Genomic DNA, 15,635 nt, shown 5'->3' on the forward strand with positions numbered 1-15,635 from the left:
CTACAAATGACCTCGGAGAATGTGCTCATATAGAATTCTGGAGGATTATGTGGCCATCCTGGGCCTGGGTACAGAGCCTTTTCAATGCACAAAACACGTAATCTGAGCAGACAGTCTTTCAGACACTGTCTACAGCCAGAATGCTTGATTAGGGAGTGAAGAACCCTAACTGGATAGTCTTCATTATGGATGAAGGATGTGGAAAGGGATTTTCTGGTGTTCCTTTAAGGGACGGTGAGTGAAAAATCAAGTTAAGTAATAGCAAAAGGGATCTGCTTTGCTGGCATCAACTTAGCAGTATCACAAACAGTATCTGTTTTAGTGATAAATATTGTACATCTACCACTTCACAGACAGGAGTCTGAAAATGTGCTGCAGGTATCTTATTTAACTCCATTCCACTCTTTGGGGTTTTCAACAATAATTACCGTGTTTCCCCGAAAATAAGACCGGGTCTTATATTAAGTTTTGCTCCAAAAGACGCATTAGGGCTTATGTTCAGGGGATGTCCTCCTGAAAAATCATGTTCGGGCTTATTTTCCAGTTAGGTCTTATTTTTGGGGAAACACGGTATTATCCATCTGTCTTACCAGTCTGCCGCTGCTACTACAGCAGGACAAACGCAGCAGCAGCTCCTGTGATGATCTGTCGCTGGGTGTCCTGAATTTCTACCCAGCTGCAGAAAAACGTTAAATCTCCCTTTTGCTAGGCCACAATGCTGTCATCATTACTGAAGCTTCAATGCATCTTCTGGAAATAACTGGAAAATTAATTCAATTAAAATGAGTTTGCCTACAGAAAACCAGAAGATTCTATCCCTTTCCCAATTCATTTCCTGGATACCTTAGGCTTATTGAGAAGATGTAAATATTACCATTCTTTAAAAAGGATACTGTGGGGACAGAGCCCCAGAAAGCAGTTTCCAGGCTCTCGGCCTCATGTGGAAAGGTGCTGGCTCAGGTAGTAGATGGCCGTCAGCTGTGGCTAGTTGGCTGTCAGCTGTAACCATTGAGCCATTGGCCACTAATATAACTGCCATGGCTACGGAAGGAAGTGGAGGAGAGAGGAGGAGACTGAAGGAGAGCGGAGAAGAGTCGGTCGATTGGCAGCAAACCGGACAGCAGGTCGCACGTCGTGTAAACCCAGCCTCCAGTGAGACCATAGTGGTATGACTTCCCCACCTATGGCTCCGTGGGTGTTCCTTTTTGGCCTAGCCATATCCTGCGTTCTTGTATGGGGAGCAGGAGCTGAGACCCCGCAGGCCGCCCCGCGTGACACATGGCGTAGCGAGCAGGGTCTCCCGCATGACAGATACTCAATACTTCTGTTTGCTCTGGACTCCCTATTCTTGATAAATAATCAGGTCACACCCAAACTGAAAGCCTAAAAGAACTGACTGATCAATTGGGTTGAACAACAGAATTGTGACAGAATTTAATTCCATCCTGCTGCTTTCAGAGCCTAGGAATGGGTGGGTGGAAGGTGGGGGAGTTTGGGTTTTCTACAGCAATGTAAGTATACCATGTACATCTTTCAATTAAATTGCATTCATTTTTGAAATCAAATTAATGAAATTGACTTTGCAGTCTTTTCAATATGAAATTCCTTTATATCTTCAATGCACTACGGGTTTTAATATTTGGGCTCAGTATATAGAAACTCCAAGTTCCAATGAGATCTTTATTATACCAGTTTTATGTAAACACTGAGATCAATTACTGCAGAAGGATATCTGTAGAATCTAACAGTGATGCCAAGAAAGATCCCAGATAGAACCTTTCCACTGTGGAAGAGTCAGGCTAAAGCTAAATGAAATCTCTTGGCCGGAAGTTCTGCATTATCAGTTGCTGACTGGTAACTAAAGGGACAGATCCTGAGAGTAATTTTATTCCTTTCCTCACAAGCCTCAGGCTCTCCAATTCCCACAACAAAGGTGTAAGTTATTATTGTGCTCATTTTACAGATCAGGAAATTGAAGCATAGAGACCAAGTGACCGAAACACCTTTTGAAAATTTTAATCCACTCTGTTGGGTACTCCTAGATAATGTAGCCCAGTTTTCTTCAAGGTGAAGTATGTACACTCCTGATAATACATGAACACTTTCCAAGGAGTCCACAGGTGTGGGTTGTTTAAAGAAATCCTTTCCGAAATCTCAACTTCCATATGTACTTTTTTTCTATATTAATATTGATCATTTGCTAAGGCCCCTTTTACTTTTTACAGAAGAAGAGCAAATCTCTTACCCATCCAGAACCTGATTTATCACAATTCTTTCAGAGTGTACAGCCTTCAAGGAATGCTATAATATGAAGGAATCTCAAAAACATTGTGCTCAGTTAAAGAAGCCTGACACAAAATGCTACTTATTGTATGATTATGTTTACAAAAACTTCCAGAAAAGGTAAATCTATATAGGCAGAAAACAGAACAGTGGTTGCCTGGGCCTGGGGTTAGGAGCAGTAATTGATGATGGCATATAGGGATGAGCAAACATTTTTGGAATGATAGAAATGTTCTAAAACTAGATTGTGATGATGGTTGCACAACTCTATAAATTTACTAAAATAGTACACTGACAATGGGTGTATTTTTCATATGAAAATTATGCCTCAGTAAAGCTGTTGGGGGAAAAATATAACTCCAAGGAGCGAAAAAGGGACAATTAGAAATATTGGTGTCTAGTTGGACTGTAATGTTTGGGAGCAAATCCATTTGTAATCAAGGTAATTTCTAATTCTTTGCTTTCAACAAAATTGAAAGCACACTCAATCCAATTATAAGCCGATAGGTCATTTACAAATAATTCTTGATGATAAATAACATTTTTAGCATACAATGCTGAGGGAAGACAAAAAATTAAGTGATATTGCTATAACAAATCTCTTTGCATTCTTATGTACTGAGTAAATTTCTTCATTACATTTATAACAACAACAAAAGAGATATAGGTTTGATGATAAACCATGTTGTTATACTAATAAGTAATATTAATGCATATACATAAATTAATAAGAAATCTATTATGTTAGAACTGCATTTCAAATGGCATTTTTAGTTTTAATGTTTAATGACTATTAATCAAAAATCATATATTTCAGTTGTTTTTGATCAATGTTCTTTGAACAATAATTATAATAATAACCCAGTCTAGAAAAAAGTGTTTTAATCTAGAATCTTAGGAAAGGATATATAAACAATTAAATGTCAACATAATTACATATCTTTGTTGTACAGAAGTATGATAGGATAATCAACAAAAGACTTTCCAACATAAAAGTATAATGTAATAACATTTGAATAAAATTCTGTGAGGGTAAGAGTATGGAAGTAAAAGTTCAAGGAGAAAAAGAAATTATGTAGAATTTTCAACTGTTAAAAAAGAACTCTTTCAGGAATTTTAAATGGATAATAATGGGTTTTAGTCCAGTATTTAGCTTCCATTTGGTACATCTATAATACTGATACAGTAAGTTTGTTTATACACTGTTATAGATGTAGTTCAAAAATAGGCAAAATTATTCCTTGGTTATAAAAGTAAAAATAGTGGTTATCTCTGGAGTATTTTGACTGGGAGGCACATGAGAGAGCCTTCAAAGAGTATGGAAATACCCTGAATTAAGTGGCTGCAGGACTGCACTGTGGTATGCATATTCATCCAGCAGTACATTTAAGATCTCTGGACTTTATTGTACTTATAGCACAAGAAAGAAATTAAAAGACAATAGTGTATTGATAGAAACCTGGAAATCACACCCTTTGTAACCATTTAAACTCATGATGAAAAAAAAAATCAAGAGATCATCTTCAAAACGTGCAAAAGCATACATAGTTTTTCACAGTTCTTTTAGGAAGCGTGTGAGCAAAATGTGTGAGGACCACTGAATTAGCCTTCCTGACCTGAATTAGCCACCTCCTCTACTATGCAGGTGCAGCTCACTGTTACAGTACTTTTACTCCCAATTCCATAGCTACCGCTAACTCCACCTCTAACCTGGGCCTCTCCAGCAGTCGGTAGCTCACTGTCCACCTTCATTCTGGGACTACACTTCCCAGTAATGCAACCTGGCTCCTGGTGGAAGTTTACATTTCTCACAATGCATTCTGGACTGTGAAGTCATTAATTCAATAGCAGGAAGAGGTAGAAACGATTTGGGAGCTTTGCTCTCTGGGAGTTGTAGTTTTCCGTGCGCTCATCTGACAGGGAAAGAACTACATACTGTTTCAAATCTCCCAGAGGAGGGAAAAAATAAAAAAAACCTACATCCGCTTTAAAGAGAGAACCAGGCACAGCAGGAAAAGAGGCAGGTTAAGTATATCTTCGTAAACCCCAGCAATTTGGTTTAAGGACTATGAATGGCAATTGGCATCAACAGATTAAAAATTAAACAGAATTTAAAAAAAAAAAAAACTACAGTGTTTGTGCTGGTTATAAAGGAAATGCTTACTCATGGTAGAAAATGTTGAAAAGTATGCCTACAAAGATAAAAATCAAAGGCAGTCACAACACCCAGAATGGCATTCATGTAATTTTATACACTGGAGTCTGTCTTGCCAAATTCTGACAGATACAATTAGACTCTGCATAACTATTGAAATGGAGAAGTAGGGCTACTGGAAATGAAGAGACAAAATATTTTGCAGATGATATTGTATACTTAGAATATCCAGGGACATTAATTGAAAAAAATCAAGAGCTAATAATAGAGTTTAGTAAGTTGGCTGCATACAAAATGTAAAATAATCACAGAAACTAACAAAATAATAGCTTTCTTATTTGCCACAAATAGACGTTTCAAAATTATAATGGGGGTATGGGATTCTGTTCACAAACTACTAGAATTTAAACAAGAAATATGTTGGTCTTGTAGGAAGGAACACCAGAATTAATTGAAAGTCATTAATGGGGGAAAATAACATGTTACTGAATGGAAATTTGAAATTTAAAAAATGTCAATTGTTCCCAAAATATGTTTGCTTAAATATTTCTATTGTGCTTTGTGGAATCTCCCCACCAATTTAGCTCTCATACCTATTGGTTTCTGGTCCTAAGAAATACAGCAACACTTTTTTTATTTTTAATTAAAGTTTATTGGGGTGACAATTGTTAGTAAAGTTACATATGTTTCAAATGTACAATTCTGTAATACATCAGCTGTATATCATGTTGTGTGTTCACCACCTAGAGTCAGTTCTCCTTCCATCACCATATATTTGATCCTTTTTACCCTCATCTACACTTTTTAAATTTTTTTGTTCTTCTATCTCTTTCTTTAACCTTGGGGAAAGAAGAGTGTTGGAGGAGAAGGAGAGGGAAAATGAAACTAACATTTGTTGGACATCTACTATATACCAGACACACTCTTAGGAAATTTACATACTTTACCTATTTTAATTCTGACACCAATCCTATAAAATAGATACCAACTCCATTTTAAAGATGAGAAAATTAAGGCTCAGAGAAATTTAGTAAAAGTTACCCAAGGCCTCATCACTAATAAGTGGTAAAGACAAGATAGAAACCTAGATCTTCAAATAGACCCATGTTTTTTCTACTGAGGCATGGTCTTTCCACATGTTAGCTTTGTAGGATTGGATGCAGTATTTATGGGTCTATGTTTGCTTACTTTTGGAATGGAGATAAAAATCATATTATACCTAATCCATAGGGTTGTTGTGAGGATAGGATGATTTGATCCATGTAATAAGTGCCTGAGACATAGTGTTCAATATACGATCGGTATTATTATTATTGTCAGTGTTGTTGTTATTACTACTGAAAACATATTGGGAATGAAGTCCATTTGTTTTTCAGATATTTGTCAATGCTACAGAAGTGGAATAGTTTGTAACTATTTTGTTTAATAAATATTAACTGAGCAATTTTTTTATACACACATTGTTCTAGGCACTTTTACACATGCCACTGATAAAATATAGAAATCAAAAGAAGTGGAGCTAGAGATAATTTATGTAACCTGATGATTACTATACTCCAGTAACTTATTGAAGCTACAATAAATGTCACTCTGTTCACATGACCATTTTTCTTATTAGCACATAAACTCAAAATTCCTATTTTTTCACTTCCATTTTATAACAATCATTTTATTCATTTGTCTAGAACATTTCAGAATATATCTCCTAAGGAAGTGTTCATCCAAGTGTATAAATTTTTCATATGGAAAACTGAGATTGCTTATTAATTTTTTCCCATTAAAGAAATAATCTGTAGTAGCTTCACTGTGTTTTCTCTACTTGCTTAATGGACTGGATTAGGACAATATATCTTACATGAATGAGAAATTTCCTGGCACATACTTGAATTTTAATTAAAAGCATTTAGTAATAAGGTGCTAAAGGAAGAAGTCACACAATTGGTTTGGTGCCAACAGTTCATAAACAATGAATAAATCTATATAAGTTGCAATAAGAGTGAGTTCAATATATAGAATTAGAAATTCTATCACACTGTGAGTAATAAAAGTAGCACTTAGGCAAATTTGAATAACTTCTATCCCAGAATTTGATTTCAGTGCTCCCTTTTGATTGATTTTTAAGAAACATCTGTTAGAGGAGTATCAATATATTTATAGTGCAATTGTGTTCCTTTACAATTCCATAAAGATACTGCTTTTAAAAATCTTATCATTTGAGAATTACACTATATGAAATTGATTTGACTGTTCAGAAGTGTCTTAGTTATCTAGTTTTAAATAGTTTTATCACCCTCTGTGAGTAAAAAGCTAATTATTTAGTTTTGTTGTTGTTGTTTGCTTGGATACTGTCTGCAAACACTCTCCATGTCCCAGACTAGCTTCTGTGAGAGAAGGGGCTTTGTCATGTTCACTACTGTATCCTGTGAGTCTAGAATATCTCCTAGCAAGAGCAGGAGCTCAATAGTTATTTGTTGAAGGAATTAATCCTATGCCAGCATATTAGGAATATTTCACTTTCTAAAATGCAATATTTCACCAACACTTGTACTAAATGCCAATATTCAATTAGTCTACTATCAGCCTACATATTATAGTGTTCCAAAATGCTTGGGCACCTTGGATTTTCCCATATGACTTGTCATTGCCCTTTTTGTATGGGAAGATCTGGTAAAAGACTCATTTTGAAGATAAGTACTGGAAAGAATATAGGACTAAGAGATGACAGATCATAATTTCGGTTCTGATTCCACTCACTGCATGACCTTAGGCAAGGCAGTTTTCCTCTGTGCCTTAGTTTGCTCATCTGTAAAACCAGCAGAACAAAAGCTTTCCTAACAACTTCTCCTGATGCCTGTGGAAAACAATGAAAATACGAAATAGCATCCATATGTGGCTAGCATTGTATCTGACTCACAAAAGGCACTTAATATTCTCTTCCTCCATCCTTCTTCCACCATTCTTTCTTGTGTAAGATATTGTTAGTTCTCAGTGCAACAATGTAAATATGTTGGCATTTAATTGACATTTGCAACATCCCCTCAAGGTTTGTGATCTGCTTTTAACCCATCAAGATGTCATTATCCATAGAAATAAACCTTTTTTATTATTCACATTTAGAGGAGGAGAGTAAAATACATCCTTACTCCCTCCTTTGGAGCCATAAAAATACTGTTTCATGTCCTTAATAAATAAAATAAAGCTGTGTTGATATAGTTTTCTTATCTTCACAATCAGATAGCCTTTAGAAATGCATGGTGTGGCCTGGTGGCTCAGGTGGTTGGAGCGCTGTTCTCCTAACTACAGAGCTTGCGGGTTTGATTCCCACATGGGCCCCATGAGCTGCGCCCTCTACAGCTAAGATTGTGAACAATGGCTCCACCTGGAGCTGGGCTACAGTGAGCAGCCGTGTGCTGCTGTGAGAGGGCGACCGACTGCCTCAACCGGGTGAAGCGCAAGGCTCATAACACCAACATGTGCCAGGGAGCTGCATCCTACACAACTAGACTGAGAAACAACGGCTTGAGCCGGACTGGGAAGGCGGGGGGTGGGAAATAAGAAATACACTGCAGTACTACATTGGGACTTACAATAATCCTAATTTGACTTTAGTCTGCCATTTACTGGCCATGTGACTGGACAAATCTGTCAACCTCTTTGAGCTTCTACTTCTTCCTCTGCAAAATGGAGATTTATATCATGTATCTAGGTAACCTGGCTCACCAGAGAAATAACAAGATAATGTCTGTGAAATTGATGTGGGAGATTTTTCTGTTTTGAGTGCTGGGAAACCGAAGAGTGGAAGCGTGGACCAAGGAGAGGAGAAGAGTTGTAAAAGAGGATAGGTTGTTGAAAAGCAAAGAATTGCAGCTCCCCAACAGGAATTAGTTCCCGAATGGGATGCCGCCTGACTGAGGCAAAGGCTCTTACGTTTATACCTTCCCTTGCCTGTTTGGGGAAGGGGAGCTGGCGCCTATTAATGGAATTTGTCTACCAGGTTTGTTCTGTGTGTGCATCCTGAAAGGATTTATGAGATAATTTATTAGCCTCAAGGCGCCCTTACATTTTGTCCTGGAGTGAATGAGCTATCTCAGAATCTGGAGTTTCAGGATATGGCTGTCTGATGTTTATTCCACCAGGGACATTCCTATCTGTCTAACGACATGTTAACTAACATGTCTCAAAATCATTATCATGCCATATAGATGGAAGACTTTTAACAATCTGAATATACCTATTCAGCAGTGAATTTATGCTATATTTTTTTTACTAATGTTTCTTTGCATATCATGTTTCTTTGGCTTTTGTCACTGTCTTATCACCCTTACCTGTATTAAAGACTATACTACCTGATGGAAGGGATTTTAATTTCGACTACATAAACTCACCGTATATACTAATCTGACTCTGGAAGAACCACAAATAATCAGATAATTGTTTTATAACATATAGCATTTACTTGTTCTAATATATAAAAATTTTAAAACATCGTAACTAATATGTGTGTCAACATTATTTCTTACATGTAAATATGAATATATTTATAATAGGCTGAATTAAATAACATCAGTTTTAGGTAATATTACCTAAAATTACCAGTTTTAGGTAATATTTAAGATATTCTGCAATATCTTAAATGCAGAAGATATTGCATTTCAAGGTATGATAGTGAGACAGCTGTTTATCAGAAAATATATTTCAAAAACCAATTACCAAAGCCTATATAAAATATATCCATTTGAAAATATAATCCATTTGAAAATATATTGCCATTTTGTTTTGGACAAAAAATATAAATTAAACTTACAGTGTTTCTTGATACCCATATTACATGCAATTTAGTTACAATTTGTCCAATATTTAAAAATATAAAAGGTCATAGAACAGATAATAGCAAAATTCTGATAGGGGAGGTAGATAGAAATGAGCAGGAGAAGGAGAGATTCAGCCCCAGTTAGAAAGCCCCTCGCTTCAGCTCCAACTTGGGTCAAGACCCCTGGCAGCTGCCCAGCAGGACTCCACTCCAGGCTTACACATACCTGTAAAAGAGGTTGTTAGAAGTCTGGGGCGGGGTGAGGGGGGGACGGACACATCCTGTTTGTCAGGGCCACCAATACCTAACTTGCCCAACAGGATTCCAGGTTTACACACACCCCTAAGGGATTTGTTTACATATCTCCCCAAAATCAAAGGAATGTGTTTACCCAAGTCCCTAAAACCAAAGAAATGCATTGTTAAGAGAAGATATCCTGCTTATCAATACATCCTGTTTGTCACCAACACCTTACTAGCCTAACAAGATTCCAGGTTTTCACACACCCCTAAGGGATCTGTTTACATATGCCTCAAAATTAAAGGAATGTGTTTACCAAGCTTCTGAATCAAAGGGATATGTTTACTCATGCCCTAAATCAAAGAAATGCATTTCTAAGTGCCAGAGGACCAGGCACCTCAGCAGAAGGAGAGATAAGAGAAGGGAGAGGGGAAGGCAATTCTACCCATAGAAATAAAAGCCCTCACACAATGTGACACGGGGCTGCTTCCCCACCTTGGGTCAGCTGGCTCCATGTCTGGAGTGTACTTTCTTTTACTAATAAACTTCTGTTGTTCATGCTGCATAAATTTCTGTCTCTTGATTGAATTAATTCCTTTAAGAAGACGAAGAGTCGAGGTGTTTAATGTCATTTTCCTGGTAACAATTCCATGAGGTTGAATTAAAAAATCAACCTCACTTTGTTTAGTTTAACGAATCCATATTTATCTATTGTGACAATTCCCTTTGTTTAAATTGGGTGTGTTTCTCAGTCATTTTTAATGTCATTTTTGTTGTGCCTGCTCGCTTGCAGACCGTGAAAGAATTCACAAGTCAGACAGAACTATAGAAGATTTATTAAAGTAAGAGGAGGGTCCGCTGGGCAGAGTCTGCTTGAAAATACTGCAAACTACTGCGTTGAGTCTTTGGTCACAAGTTTTATGTTTTCCTGTAGGTGGGGTGGGGGAAGGTGCGGTAAAGCTGATTATCACAACCTTTGCATATGTTATGTAGATTTAAGTTGGAGCCAGGAGTGTGAATCCCATACAGATGCAAGACCTCTCCTATGTCATAGGGCCAGCACTGGGCCTAAGTAAATAGAAACACTGAAACTGCATAGTAAACGTATAGGAAGCAGAATCATTCAGAGGCAAAGAAAAGAAAGCTCTCAAAAAGTCCCAAGCTAAATTACACTTGTCAAATCAAATTATACCAGAAATTCAAACCTCAACATAGAAGATTTAATGCCACTGTTACCGGTGGGTGGGCCCTCCTTGGCGCAGTGTCCAGGTTCTTGGCATCTGGAGCAAAGAATTGAATGAGATACCGAGGTAAAGTAGTGAAACGCAGTTTATTAGAAGAAAAGGTACACTTCAAAGAAATAGAAGCGGGCGAGCAGAAAGCAGTGACTCAAAGGTCACTAATAAAAGGGATAGTACACTCCAAAGAATTTGGAGCGGGCTGAGCAAAAGAAGAGGCTCAAAAGGCTCAAAGGCTCAAAGGCCCAAAGGGCCAAGGGCCCGCCCCCCCCAAAAAAAAGGGGGGCTGACTGGCCAGGACTTGGAGTTTTCATCTTTTTTTTTTTTTTCCTTAGAATGGGCTGTTCCTTTGCAGGTGTGGGACCACTTGATTGACACCTGTGATTCATGAAAGGCTATTACCTCATCTTTTTAGACTGCGCATGTTCTTTCCCAGAATTCAGTCTGTTATAATGAACTTCCGGGCATATAACGATGGTATAATGAGGCCCAGGTGAAATGAAGGTCGTTGTGGCCTTTACTGAGCAGGTGTGAGTGGCTGGTTTAATCTAGTAGGGTATTTTGTATCCATTTGTTTCCTCATAGGGGTAGATAACTACAATGAAAAGGGGAAGTTTTGGACAGACAGGGGAGGTCTTTTGGGTGGTAATGCAGAGACCCAATGCCTGTCTCTGACTGCCTGCCTTGTTTTCCCCTTGAGAGACATGATCCCCATAAAATCTCTATGGGAAGTTGAGGGACAGGGGGTCTTCTGTATCTGCTTCCTGTTGGGTAGGGGTGTAGAGCTGTCCCTAACTATTGGGGATTCATGGAACTCTCCCCTATCTGATCCTAGATGAGAGGAAGGGGTCTCGGGATCCGCCTGGAACCGCGTTGGCTTTTTTGGTTGTGACTGACAATCTTGCTGGGGTATCCTCTGTATCCCCAAGGCCCCTAAATGGGGAAAATAGATTTTAATTTAAAAATCTGTTAGTTCTATAGAGCCTGTGGCCATTCAACCAGTCATTCAGGTGGCATCCATTGTCCAGGAGCTGGGCCCAGATTGGGTTGGAAAGAACATTAGGCTTCAATGATTACAATCAACAACTATAGCGGCCTGGGGGGTCCGGAATGGCTTGGGGGATATTGGGAAGTCACAGGCTTTTAAGTAGTTATCTGAAGCAGGGGTGAGAGACAGTCTGTGATTCAGGCTAGGAGCAATCTTTAGTCTAAGATTCTGAAACTGATTAGAAGAGTAATCAAAGCCTGGGGCTAAGGAGCTAAGAAACTAGAGAAAAGGAGACTTAAAATTTCTATAGTGACGGGGCTCTCCCATATCAGCACCATTACAATCCCGTCTTAACAACTTTGTAAATTGATAAGCTTTAGTTGTAAATCAATGAGCATTACTATCAAATGGTCTTTGAGTAAAAAAAAAAAAAAATGGAATCGAAAAATACTGGTTTTCAGTCTTTCATTTTCAGGAAAATAATTATGCAAATGTTACTACATCTTTCTAATGTGGTGAATAAAAATCTCCTGATAAGTAATTCCTCAAAGATCTATTAATGTAATTTGGAGTTCACACAGATTTTAAAAAATATTTTGAGAAACTATGGAATAATTTTGCTGTAGAAAACAACTGGCACATAGCACCACCCATAATTCAAAAATCTCTACTTTACTTTTTTATTTCAGCATCTACAGAGGGTGCCAAAAAATGTATACACGTTTTAAGAAAGAAAAAAAAAAACTATTAAAATTGTAATACTCGATATATACCAATAACAAAAGATGAATACAAGTCACGTTTGACTTCTGCAATTACAAGAGGTGCTCAAAGCGGTTACCATCTGCGTTCAAACACTACTGATATGGCGAACTACTGCTTAAGCAACGTTGACCAAAGAATCCACTTGTATACATTTTTTTGGACCCTCGGTTATTATGGAATTTTTGCTTGTTTGTTAGAAAAAGTAAGAGACACTCAATTATCAGTAATGATTTTCTTAGTTGAAAAATCTAAAATAAATAATTGAAACATTTGGCAGAGTTTTTAAGTAAGAGTTTGCTGATTCACTTTATCTTATACTGATATTACTGATTCACTTTATCTTATAGTTTTAATGAAACATACACAATTAATATTCAAAGCACGGTTATTTGTGATTATATTTCATAGATGTTCAGAAAACTTAAGAACTATGGTGATTTGAGGTTGAATTGCCATGCAGAAATTCTAATCCTTTGACTCTGTACTGTTCTCTTAAAAATAAATATCTAGTTTAGTATTTGGATGCCCAAATGCTTGGACAATATGAAATCGTGCCTAAATAGTAAATTTAATCTCTACCTAAAAAATTACATAAATTATATTTATTATACCTCTATCTTATTAAATATTTGAGAATCTCAAATAGGACTTGCCACACACCTTTCTGCTACCAATTAATCAGCCTTTAATCACCAACAATCAAGAGAGATAATTGATCCTGAGCAGGGTACAAATGCTAAGAAACCTGTTTAATGTTATATATAATTTAAAAAAATGCTCAATTTTAAAATTCAGAGAGGAAGATCTATTAGCAAAATCTTTTGCACTTATAGACTACTAAAAATGGCATTTGATATCATTAACTGATATTCCTACAACATGTTTCTAAGTTTTTATAAATAGCTCTGTATTTGAGAAAAAAAATCTTATTACTAGCATTTGTATTAACATTTATCCAATTAGAAAATAGTAACAATATATGAATTGGTAAATAGTAGTCTCAAAACAATGTGAAGAAACCAAGAAAGTGTAAGGTAACATAATACTAATTTGTATGTTTTGTAAATCAAGTTTATTTACCTATCGATTGCCATACATTGGACAATATCATTGTTCATTGCTGCCTCACTGAAAACTAACCTGCCAAAACTAGCTCTCAAAGTTAGCATCCTCTACTTTCTTGTCTCTGTGTATTTGTACTGAGATTGTCCTGTAAATTCCAAAACCTGGATCAATCTAACCTATTAACTCTTTCACTCTCACCTTAGGTCATTGAGATTGGCCATCTCCCCATAAATATAAATATTGGTACAACCATAAATTGATGGATTCCAACCACAGCTGCACTCTCAGCAAAGCAGGATAATGTGTTCAAGTGTCCCTTGGAAGATCCCTCTTCTGTTTCCCACATCATCTAGTCTTCACAATGCTCCACTCATCTCAGAGGAAAATAGAAATAATAATTCTCTATTCATCTTGGAGAAAAGATGTCTTTAGGCAAGAACTACTGCAGTTTCCTGTTCCCAACCTGCAGACTTATCTGTATCTATATATATAATCATATTTCTTCAGTGCACTCTCTTTCTTTCCAAGATGAATGTTTCTGCACATACTCTGGGTTACATCCTTTCTTGTCTCCTCTGAAATCTTGCTCTACCACTAGTATTCCCCTTTGCTATGTCTTCAATCGATTATATCTTTCTCTATTTTCCAGCTGGTTCACTTTGGCCTCTAAATATTTTAAAGTCTCCTGCACATTAAAAATATTAAGTCCTTGGCCCCTCTATGTCCTCTTCTAGCTAATGGTCCCTCTCTTCACTTTGTTTAACTATTGACCTTAAAAGAGTTTTCTGTACTCACTGTTTCCATTCCCTGTCCTTCTGTTTGCTTTACATTTTCATCTCATCTAGTTTTTGTCCCCACTTCGACATGAATAACTGCACCAACCAATCAATCAGTCAAGGCCCCAGCAGGAAAGAGATGGCATCCTAAAATTTGCTAATTTAATAACTTAATAAAGGCATTATTTATAAAGATGTGGGTAGGGTGTAGGAAAAAAACTGCAGAATCCTAGGGCTAATAATAGTGGGGTCGCTTTAGTACCCTTCAACCTGAAGGGGCAAAAGAAGGAAACAGTTCCTAGAATCTGGAAATAGAGAAAACTGTCTATAGATGGACACTGGACAGAACCTGTGACTTTCTTCTGTCATAGGAAAAATCTAGCATATACTGACCACAGAGAGGAAGTAAAGTGAATAAATACCCAAACCACAGTCTCCTCCTTCCCCCAGATCTCCAGCAAGGTCTCCTCAACATTTGAACCTAAATAAAAGCCCATTGATGAAGTTCATACACGTGAGCTGCCCACACATAGAACAGAATGGAATGGATAAGAGTGAAGAGTGGCCTTAAAGAGGCCTACAAAATATAGTCAGCACATTCATGTTCCCAGATTCAATGACCATCTTTCAATTCTTAACTTATTTGATCTCTGCGACATTTGACATTGTGGATCCCTTTGACCATTTTAAAATTTTCCCCTCCAATAATTTATGCATCTTTGACCTTTAATATTTCTGACCTCCCCGACTGCTCTTTCTTGATTTTTTTTTGTCACCTTATCTTCCTCTCCCTGTCTCTCTTACATATAGGTGTGTCCCAGTATTTTGTTCTCAGCCTACTTGTCTCAAAATGTGGTCCTTAGTTTGATCCCATTCACATCTAATATTTCAACCTGTGTGCTGAAAAGTCCCAAATCTATTTCTCCAGGCTTTTTTTCCCCCAGAGCAACAATCTATATTTTCAGTTGTCCACTGGACATATTTTTCCAGATGTCCCACAGATAACTCCATTTCAACATGTCCAAAATGTAACTTTCACTTTTACTCAAGTAAAACTATTCCTTTACAAACCTACTCCTCTTTCTGTGTTCCCTATTTCTGGCAATGAAACAATTATCCCACTATCTGTTCAAGCCAGAAATTCGGGTGATATCCCTGTCAGTTTCACCTCCCTTACCTCATATATCCAAGCAATCCACAGGTCATTTCAACACTACCTAGTTAAAATACTTCATATCTACTTTCTTATCTTTCTTATCTAGTATCTGTCCTACTGCTACTCTCTTACATTAAGTCCTCATTTCTCCCCTGTACT

The sequence above is a fragment of the Rhinolophus ferrumequinum genome, chromosome X (assembly GCF_004115265.2).
Source record: "Rhinolophus ferrumequinum isolate MPI-CBG mRhiFer1 chromosome X, mRhiFer1_v1.p, whole genome shotgun sequence".
NCBI lineage: Eukaryota > Metazoa > Chordata > Mammalia > Chiroptera > Rhinolophidae > Rhinolophus > Rhinolophus ferrumequinum.